The sequence below is a fragment of the Suricata suricatta genome, chromosome 12 (genome assembly GCF_006229205.1).
Source record: "Suricata suricatta isolate VVHF042 chromosome 12, meerkat_22Aug2017_6uvM2_HiC, whole genome shotgun sequence".
Taxonomy (NCBI): domain Eukaryota; kingdom Metazoa; phylum Chordata; class Mammalia; order Carnivora; family Herpestidae; genus Suricata; species Suricata suricatta.
Genome location: NC_043711.1, coordinates 58,350,379 through 58,361,021, shown reverse-complemented (window position 1 = coordinate 58,361,021; position 10,643 = coordinate 58,350,379). Strand labels below are relative to the sequence as shown.

Here is a 10,643-nt window from a genome sequence, read left to right as displayed (position 1 = left end):
GGTTTAACAGGAAAACAAGAGAAACCTAATGGAGGACCAGGGGGAGGCAAAAGGGGAAACAGAGTTGGGGAGAGAGAGGGATGCAAAACTTGAGAGACTATTGAATGCTGAAAATGAACTGAGGGTTGAAGGGAAAGAGGGAGGGGGGAAATAGGTGGTGGTGATGGAGAAGGGCACTTGTGGGGAAGAGCACTGGGTGTTGTATGGAAATCAATTTGACAATAAAATATTTAAAAAAATAAAATAAATTCCAGTTTGTCCAATATAAGTATGATTATTCCAGCTTTCTTTCGACTTCCAGTAGCATGAAAGATATTCCTCCATCCCCTCACTTTCAATCTGAAGGTGTCCTCAGGTCTAAAATGAGTCTCTTGTAGACAAAAAATAAATGGATCTTGTTTTTTTATCCATTCTCCTACCCTACATCTTTTGATTGGAGCATTTAGTTCATTTACGTTCAGTGTTATTATTGAAAAATATGGGTTTAGAATCATTGTGTTCTCTGTATGATTCATGCTTGTAATGGTGTTTTTGGTACTTTGTGTTCCTTGCAACATTTCCCCCATGGTGTCCCTCTTAGGATTTCTTGTAGGGCTAGTTTAGTGGTGATAAATTCCTTCCATTTTTGTTTGGGTAAACCTTTATCTTTCCTTTTATTCTGAATGACAGGCTTGCTGGATAAAGGATTCTTGGCTGCATACTTTTTTTCCTGTTCATCACATTGAAGATTTCCTGCCTTCCTTTCTGGCCTGCCATGTTTCAGTAGATAGGTCAGAAACCAATCTGACAGGTCTTCCTTTGGATGTTAGGACCCTTTTAACCCTAGCTGCTCTCAGAATTCTCTCCTTTTCCTTATATTTTGCCAGTTTCACTATGGTATGTCATGCAGTAGAATGACTCAATTTACATATGAGGGGGGTTCTCTGTGCCTCTTGGGTTTCAATGTCTGTTTCTTTCCCCAAATTGGGGGAGTCCTCAGCTATAATTTGTTCAAGTACCCCTTCAGGACCTTTTTATCTTTCTTCTTCTTCAGGAATTCCTATGATACGAATATTATTCCATTTGATTGCATCATTCAGTCCTCGAATTCTCCTTTCAAGAATAAATTTCTCCTGGATCAATTTCTCTCTCTTTTTCTCATCTTCCTCCTTTTCTATAATTGTGTCTTCTAATTCACCTATTCTTCTCTCTGCCTCTTCAATCTGTGCAGAAGCCACCTCCATTTTATTATGCACCTCATTTATAGCATTTTTTAATTCATCACAACTATTTTTAAGGTCCATAATCTTTGTATCAATAGCATCTATGGTGTCTCCCATGCCTTTTTCAAGCCCAGCAATTAATTTCATGACTATTGTTCTAAATTCTTGGTCAGTTATGTTGCTTATATCTGTTTTGAGCTATTCTTTAGCTATCACTCTTGGAATTTCTTTAGAGGAGAGTTCTTCCATTTTGTCATTTTGCTAGGTTTCTGTCTCTTGTAAGTTTTAAAAGCTTGTTATGCACTTTGCACCTGCGGGTACTGCTATATTAAAGGAGGCTCATAGACTGTCCAGGGCCTGTATGTTTAGGAAGTGTTCTTTTAATGGTGCCCCTTGGTCTCTCTTGTTGAAACTTTGGTTATTTTATTTCCCTACTCATAGTGATATTTGGGACACTCCACCATGTGTACTTTGGCTTGTTTCTTGAGGCAGCCCTAAAGGATACTCATGGGGACCCTGATCCCTTTAGTCTTGTTCCAGAAAATTATCTAGCAGACTGAACATCACACCTCATTCTTCTCCTTCAACTCCTGTTTCTTGGGCCAAGTCCACACCGTTCTTTCCTGTGTCACTAAGATTGGAGGTCCACTCTGGAACAGAGTTTAAACTGCAACTGCAAGTGTATACGGTAAATGGTAGAGCTAAGAGACAGGCAGGACACCAAGCCCCAAAGCAGGAAAGAGGTGACTTGGATCTATATTCCTTTGTGTCTTAACACTCCAGGGCAATTCAGCTTCTACTGCAAGGACCCACACCCTCTGATGAACCCCCTATACCTAAGATGCGATTTGTTTTTCTCTCCAGGGCATGTCTGTCTCTACTGAAAACTCACATCTTCTTCATCCATTCATCTATCAATAGTCATTTTGGCTCTTTCCATATAACAAAGCAAATATTAAGTGAGACAATCATTAACTCTAGGAAAACAAGAAGTTCTACAAGAAATAAATTGTAATTATAGTACACTAAAGAGTTCTAATAATATAAACATAGTCAGTTTAACAAAAATTAAAAGAAGGATGTGAGAAAAAGAATGCAGAGAATATTGCAATATTCTAATATAGCATAATCTCTAAAATGCTCCTATCAAGAAATGGCTATGTAAACATGTTATTTAGTAATAAGCAGATAAATTCTAGAAATAGCTAGGATTGAAATGTGTTGCCTATGAACAGCAAGGGAGGGTGAGAAGTAGTAAGGTATCTTAGTCCAGTTTCTCCCCAAAGCAGATCCTGAAACAGGCATTTAGTACAAGTAGTTTATCTGGGAGATGATTTCAGGCAACACTGGTATGCAAAGTGGGGAGTGGGACAGGGAAAGGAAGGAAGCCAATACAGGATGAATTAATGATCAGGTTGCCACTCTAGACAACTGGAGCTCAATCCTCCTGGAAACCTCTGAGAGACTGTGTAGAACATACCTCAGAATTATCACTACTCATCCCTTACTGGCTAAGGGCTACTCCTAGAGGCAGTAACTCACTGGAACTTTGTGCCTGCTCCATGCAGGCACCAAGCACACTCCTATGGCCCGATTGTGCCTTCAAGCAGATAGATGCAAGTGTTCAAGGTAGGAACTCATCAGCATGTCCGTTAAGACTAACATCTGAGGTGGACAGAGTGGGTAGAAATAGGGCACCAAAAATGTCACTTGGACCAATGTACTATTGTACTTTATAAGCTACCAGTAGTCTTGAGTTTTTAAACTACATTAAGGGTCTCTAAAATAATCTCTAGTCAACCAAGAGATATCCTCTATTTCTTCTGTAGTGTGCATTTGTAGTGATCCAAATGCACACTATAAATGCTCAGAGTTACTTTAAAAAATCACTTCATACTTCATTCCCACTAACCAAGTAGTGTGCTTGTGCAGTAGGGGTTGTTACCAAAGCTATCTATGCCAGTTGTACTTGTCTGCATTATGCAAGTTAGTTAAATAATTTGTAAACAAATGAAATAGAAAAGATATGTAAACCAATAAGATATGAATAATATGTAAACCAACAAGATAGGAATGCAAAACATAATTTAAAATTAGATTTGGAGAAGATACTTGTACAACATTAGGAAGAAATTGTAAAACTCTGGAAAACCTATCTTGATTTCTGCTTCTGAAAGTATGGTGTCATAAGTATCCTGAAAAGCCCTCCTCTTTGCCCTGATCTGGATAGAAAAACTTAGGCTTCCCTGATCATTGAACATGTAGATCTGGTTATCTTACACTGCCCAAGCAATAAGAGTGATGTGGCCAAACCCAAAAGGTTAAAAAAGAATAATTGCAATAAAATTAAATTAAATCATTTCAAGGCTGGTTGTGCCCTCTGGTACCTAATCATCTGGGCACCAGATGGAAAACACCAATCAGAAAGGCCACTAGAAAGTGCCAATCAACTCTAAAAAAAAACACTCAATCTATTCTGCTAAGAATTCTCATGGTTCATATTCAGCCAATGACTCAAAATGAAGATAGAAAGTAAGCATCAGATTTGAATACTCTAAGAAAGACTTTAAGTATTAGAATGATAAAATATATATAGTCTATAAAGTTGTTACATACAAAAAGTTTGGGGATACAAACAGGGATGCTAAGTAATGAGCAAGGTTGAAAATACTATCAAAACCATCTGAACAATCAAGAAATTTTTTAAATGAAAAAAATCTCACTGAAAAGAGAAATAGTGAACAGGAAGACAAAGCTGAGGAAAATGCTCAGATTTCAGAAAGGGAAATAAATGATATGTAATATACTAAAGAGAGATAAGAAAGAAGAAAGCCTAATATGTGTCTAATCAGAGTCTTTGAAGGAAAGAATAAAGGAAAGGAAGTATTTGTCCTAGTGATTCTTTTTTAATAGTTTATTGTCAAATTGATTTCCATATAACACCCAGTGCTTCTCCCCACAAGTATCCCCCACCATGACGATCACCGCCTCCCTCCCTCCCCCTTCCCCTTTAGTCCATGGTTCGTTTTCAGTATTCAGTAGTCTCCCTTGATCTGTGTCCCTCACTCTCCCCAGCTCTTTCCCTCTTCCTCTCCCCATGGTCCCCTGTCAGATCTCTCCTGTTAGACCTATGAATGCAAACATACGGTATCTATCCTTCTCCGCCTGACTTATTTCGCTTAGCATGACACCCTCAAGGTCCATCCACTTTCCTACAAATGGCCATATTTCATTCTACCTCATTGCCATATAGTACTCCATTGTGTATATATACCACATCTTCTTGATCGACTCATCAGGTGATGGACATTTAGGCTCTTTCCATGATTTGGCTATTGTAGAAAGTGCCACTATGAACATTGGGGTACATGTGCTCCTATGCATCAGCACTTCTGTATCCTTTGGGTAAATCCCTAGCAGTGCTATTGCTGGGTCATAGGAGAGTTCTATCGATGTCCTAGTGATTCTTGAGTATTTTTCAGGATTAAGGAAAACTTGAATCCCACAGACAGAGAAGTACAATATTTACCAAGAAGGATAAAACAAAGAGACAAAAAGAAGATCTTGAAAAGCAAGCAGAGACAAAACAGAGTTACTTACAAAGAAACCACAGTTAGACTTCTCTAAAGCAACAATGGACACCTGAAGACAGTAGAATGATACCTTCAAAATCTGAGTGAAAATAACTTTCACAGAAGAATCTAAATTGAAGATCTTTCTCATAAGGGTTATTAATGGAGATGTTTCATCTGAGTGACCCATCTATATGATAAGGTAAACATCTACCTGCCTAACATCTACTCCTCTTATTACCCTGTAAAGTGCATTTCTTTACTCTGAAATCCCAGACCCTTCCGCCTTTCTTCTTAGTTCAGGATTCATTTTGTCTGACTGCCTTTAGAATTTCCGTGACTATATGTGTTTCCCATATGCACACCTATTAAATTTTATTTTCTCCTGTTAAAAAAAATAACTGGAAGCCTAGTATTCTACCTAGCTGATATAATCTTTCAAGAATAAGGGCCAGTTCACAGATGACATGATCTTATATGTATAAAGCCCTTAAGATTACACACACACACACACACACACACACACACACACAGCAGGATACAAAATCCACACACAAAAATCAGTTATGTTTCAATATACTAAAGATGAACATCTGAAAAGGAAGCTAAGAAAAAAAACCATTTACAATAACTTCTAAAACAATAAAATGCTTAGGGATAAACTTAACTAAGGAGGTGAAAACTTATAAAACTACAAAACAATGCTGAGAGAAGTTCAAGAAGACACCAATAAATGAAAAGACATCATATGTTTATGGCCTGGAAGACTTATTCTTAAGATGTTCATATCACCCAGAGGGATCTTGCAGACTCAATGCAATCCCTATCAATATCCCAATAATATTTATAGCAGAAACAGAATTCCTAAAATTCATATGGAATATAAGGAGTACTGACATAGTCAAAACAATTTGAAAAACAACAAAACTGGAGGACTCACACTTCCAATTTCAAAACTTACTGCAAGGTATGGTCACCTAACCACATGGTACTCGCGTGAAGACAGACACATACATCAGTAGAATAGCATAGAGAACCCAGCAATAAGCCATCACGTATATGGTCAAATGACCTTTGATAGGGCTCCAAGGCCATTCAGTGGGAAAAAGACAGACTTATCCACAAATGGTATTGGGGAAATTGTATATCTGCATGCAAAGCAATGAAGTTGTATCCTTACCTATACCATGTAAAAAATTACCTCAAAGTGGACTGAAGACTTAAAACCATAACATTCTTAGAAGAAAACATAGAGAGAAAGCTTCAAGACACTGCATTTGGCAATAATTTCATGGACACAACACCAAAAGCTCAGGCAAAATACATACAGTTCCCAGCCAAGCTAATATAATACCTCACACCAAAGGCCTATTTATTCAGTTCCTATTCCAATCTCGCTATATGTGGCAGCTGATTACTTATTTCTTAAATTGTCACTTGGGGCACCTGGGTGGCTGAGTTGGTTAAGTGGCTGACTTTGGCTCAGGTCATTATCTCGTGGTTCATGAGTTCAAGCCCCTCATCGAGCTCTGTGCTGACAGCTCAGAGCCTGGAGCCTGCTTCAGGTTCTGTGTCTCCTTCTCTCTCTGCCCTTCCCCTGCTCAGTCTCTGTCTCTCAAAAATAAATAAACATTAAATTTTTTAAAATTATCACTAAAGCAACCAGTTTGTTTTAATGAAAACATAGATGATACATAGATAAATAGAGCAATTGCATAGGGACCAGGCAGGTGATAAGCAAAGTGAAAGAGTATGAAAATGACCATGAGGCCTTCCCAACTATTATTTTTTAAAACTCTCTTTAATAGTGGCAAGATTGCAATTAAATGCGCTCCTCCTCTTAAGTAGCTGCACTTGTGCAGACACACAGCCTCAGTGTTGGGAATGGATAGGGAGTGTGGAGATTGGTGGGGAACCAGAGCACATGCTTCTTCCAAGAGGACACACTTCTTAGCTAACAGCTCGTCATAAAGTTTGTAGCTCTTCTGATGTTCTGTAAAAATCAAAACTTCATATATTCATATAAAATCAACCTATTTTTCATTGTAGCTCAAAGTTTGTTTTAATACACTTTGGGCCAAACAAAGCATTCCTGGAAACTGGACAGGAGCTGAGGGCTATGTCTGGGAACAGGCATCCCCACTAAGTGGTGTCTGTCATATCATCCTGTACCACACACCTGTATAGACATACTTTCCTCTGTTAAAGATCACAGCAAAGCCCCTACCATTTTATTAGTCATGTGTATGATGAAAACCTCTGAATATTAGTAACATCCTGTCATTGAAAACCTTACATTGTACACATTCAGAAGTAAATTTTATGGTGCATGGATTATACCTCAAAAAAAGCTGTTATGTTTTAAAAAGGCAAACATGCTAAAATCTAACCCAAAACTTGAGGAACTCAGGTGATTCTTCTTTCCTCAGGTCAAGCAACATCCAGGGCTTCAATCTTTCTTATGCTACATGGAGCACTGAGTTAATACTGAATTCCCATTAATTATTGATTCTTTCCAGATAATGCTTGTTAAAGAAGAATTAATACTATTGTTTGGGAACAAATACTGCCCAAATACTGTCTTTAGTGGGATTTTAATCAGCTTTACCCACTTTCCATCTAATCTGATTGAAGCAGATTTTGTACCAAAGCTTTTTCTTTTTTTTTTTTTAATTTTGTTGCTATTAAAAGGTCATCTATTTGCATCTGACTGAAAGTCTTAAGTTCGTGGGATCAATTTATAAGTTCATAGATGACTTAACCAGGAAGGGAGACAGAGAAATTTTCCCATATAGTGAAATCTGTGGGAGAAAGGTTGGGTGCTGCATTACTGAATAGACTGTAGCCTATTTTCCCCAGCTCTGTGTCATAAGTCTGTTCATCATAATGCCTTTTGACCCTCTGCACTTACTCCATCATAATTATCCTTTAATACTCTTATAAATGAACTTTTAGCTTATCTTCCATTAATTCTCCAGAACAAGCAAGGCCATCTAAATAAAGTGTTTAACCCTTTTGTGGTCTTCACAGTCAAAGAGGCAAGAAGGAAATTCCCATCACACTCCCTTGTGGACATGAACATGAGTCGCAGTCACCTGCCTCTCCTCCCAACCCCAAACAGAGATTCACAACTTGTATGAGGAGTCCAATGAGAGTAGACCCAAAATGAGCAAACCTTTTGTAAAATTTTAAAGAGAGGGGCACCTGGGTGGCTCAGTTGGTTAAGCATCGGACTTTGGCTCAGGTCATGATCCTACGGTTTGTGTGTTTGAGCCTCACATCAGAGTCTGTGCTGACAGCTCTGAGCCTGGAATCTGCTTCAAATTTTGTAACTCTCTCTCTCTCTGTGTCCCTCCCCTACTCACACTCTGTGTGTGTGTCTCTCTCTCTCAAAATTTAACAAGCACTAAAATTTTAAAGAGCCCAAGTGAAGACAACTGCCCAGAGTAAACAATCTTCATAAAGAAGAGAATGCTCCAGGAAAAGAACATTGGGTGCAGGGATATATTTTTTTTTACATAAAGTTACAAATCATCATGGCAAAGGATATTCCATAAAGTTACAGACTTTATCTCATGTTTTTAGTGTGTGTAAGGTTATAGGACTTGAGTCTTATGGGAACCAGGAAGATATTTTTGTTTTTCTTATCTTTATGTTTGGAAGGCTCCTTTTTGGTGTTTTGTTTTGTTTTGTTTTGTTTTGTTTAAAAAGCAGATGTACAATGTGCGCCCAGGGCAGAAATAGAGGTCATACTTTGAGGTTTTACAAATCATTTTGACCTTGGTAAATGCTAAAGTATAGCTTCCCTGGAAGCCCAGAAGCAGGGTTCACAAACATTAGAAGTTGAAATTTTCCTTTATGTTGAATAAGGAAGACCTCCTGGCAGGTGTGGGGAAGGCTAGATAAGACAACTGAGGACATGAGCATGCTCAGCCCCAAAACACAGCCCTAAGGTGCAGGGCTGCACTGGCCCCAAGATGGGATGGTCTATTCCATGGAAGGTGGAGACCTGCCATTGCCTTCAGAATGTATGGGGGAGTTCCAATTTAGACCCCAAGCCACTCAGGTGGTGGTAGAAGAAGAGCTCTGAGCCAGGCTGACTTAGGTTCCCCCTTTTAAGCTGCAACCACCAGCAGCTGACATAGCCTCCCACAGCCTCCACTAGTGTCCTCCTCTGTAAGATGAGAGCAGTCTTGTGTATCCCATGGGTTGTGGTAAGGATTGAAAGAATGAAGTGTTAGGACACAAGACAATGAACCCAAAATGGAGTCTTTGGCTGACTGCCCCATGTCACCAAACCAAGACCTAACTTAATTACAGTTTCAGCTCTCCCAGAAATGGCATCTTAAACCAGTCAGTCAGAAATTTCCAGATCAGTACTAGCTGGGTATCTGCCTGACAGACCCTTGCCGTACCCTACAAAAAAGTAATCTTACAAGAACCAACCCACTTTTTGCCTACTATAACTTCTTGGCTCCACTCTGCCTGTAAAAACCTTTCATTTTGTGTAGCTCCTCTGAGCTCCTTTCTCTCTGCTGGATTGGATGTTGCCTTATTCAAATTCAGTTTTCCTTTAATAAACTCTTAAAGTCTTTAATATGCCTCAGTTCATTTTTCAACACAGGGCAAGTAGAACATAATACCAGTAAGACTCACTGGTCAGACCTGTCCATCACTGCACATGCTGAAGGTGCTTCCTGCTACCAACTGAGAAAAAAGACAGAACTAAAATAAAACAAAAGAATTTATTTGGGGCCTCAGAGTTGCAATTAGGGGAGCAATAGGGGTAATAACCCAAAGTACATCCTCCTAAGGAGCAAAAGTAAGTTGAGGGTTTTAATAGACAAAAGAGGTGCTCGCTTTGGCAGCACATATACTAAAACTGGAATGATACAGAGTAGATTAGCATGGTCCTGCACAAGGATGGCATGCAAATTCATGAAGTGTTCCATATGTTTTCATAGCAGCACTTTCTACAATAGCCAAATCATGGAAAGAGCCTAAATGTCCATCACCTGATGAATGGATCAAGAAGATGTGGTATGTATTCATGATGGAGTACTACATGGCAATGAGAAAGAATGAAATATGGCCATTTGCAGCAAAGTGGATGGACCTCGAGGGTGTCATGTTGAGTGAAATAAGTCAGGCGGAGAAGGACAGATACCATGTGTTTGCACTCATAGGTCTAACAGGACAAACCTAACAGAAGACCATAGGGAGGGGAAGGGGAAAGAAAGCTGGGGAGAGTGAGGGACATGAACCATGAGAGACTATTGAATACTGAAAATGAACTGAGGGCTGAAAGGGGAGAGAGGGGGGGGAAGTGGGTGATGGTCATAGAGGAGGGCACTTGTGGGGAGAAGCACTGGGTGTTATATGGAAACCAATTTGACAATAAACTATTATTTTAAAAAACTACAAAAGAGAATGCTTGTATGTGTTATTTACAAAGAATTTTGATTGGCGGCGGTGATAGAAAGCTAATCTTGGCTAAATATGATTGGTTGCTAAGGCTAACATTAAGCTAAATCTCTCACTGTAGCAAGTTGCAGGTTTTCCAGCAAAGTCCCTGGAATATTTCCTGTTTGGTCTAGTTCAGAGTTCATGGTTCCACCCAGTGAGGCCATCCTTAATGGCCCCCTGCCTCATTTTAAAACCACTTGGGGGTCACCTGGTTGGTACAGCATGCAACTCTTGATCTCAGGGTTGAGAGTTTAAGCCCTACATTGGAGATAAAGCTCACCAAAAAGAAGAAGAAGAAAAAGAGAAGAAAGGAAAGGAGGAAAGGAAAGGAAAGGAAAGGAAAGGAAAGGAAAGGAAAGGAAAGGAAAGGAAAGGAAAGGAAAGGAAAGGAAAGGAAAGGAAA

At 39.2% G+C, this 10,643-nt stretch overlaps 1 long non-coding RNA gene and 1 other non-coding gene across 2 annotated transcripts in view; one reads left to right on the top strand and one right to left on the bottom strand.

Moving 5' to 3' along the window:
• Positions 1-10,643, bottom strand: part of LOC115273041 — a 21,227-nt gene that overhangs the window by 1,481 nt on the left and 9,103 nt on the right. The window lies entirely within an intron of this gene.
• Positions 9,627-9,732, top strand: LOC115275549. Its single transcript, XR_003901619.1, has one exon. It is a non-coding gene; the product is annotated as a U6 spliceosomal RNA (small nuclear RNA).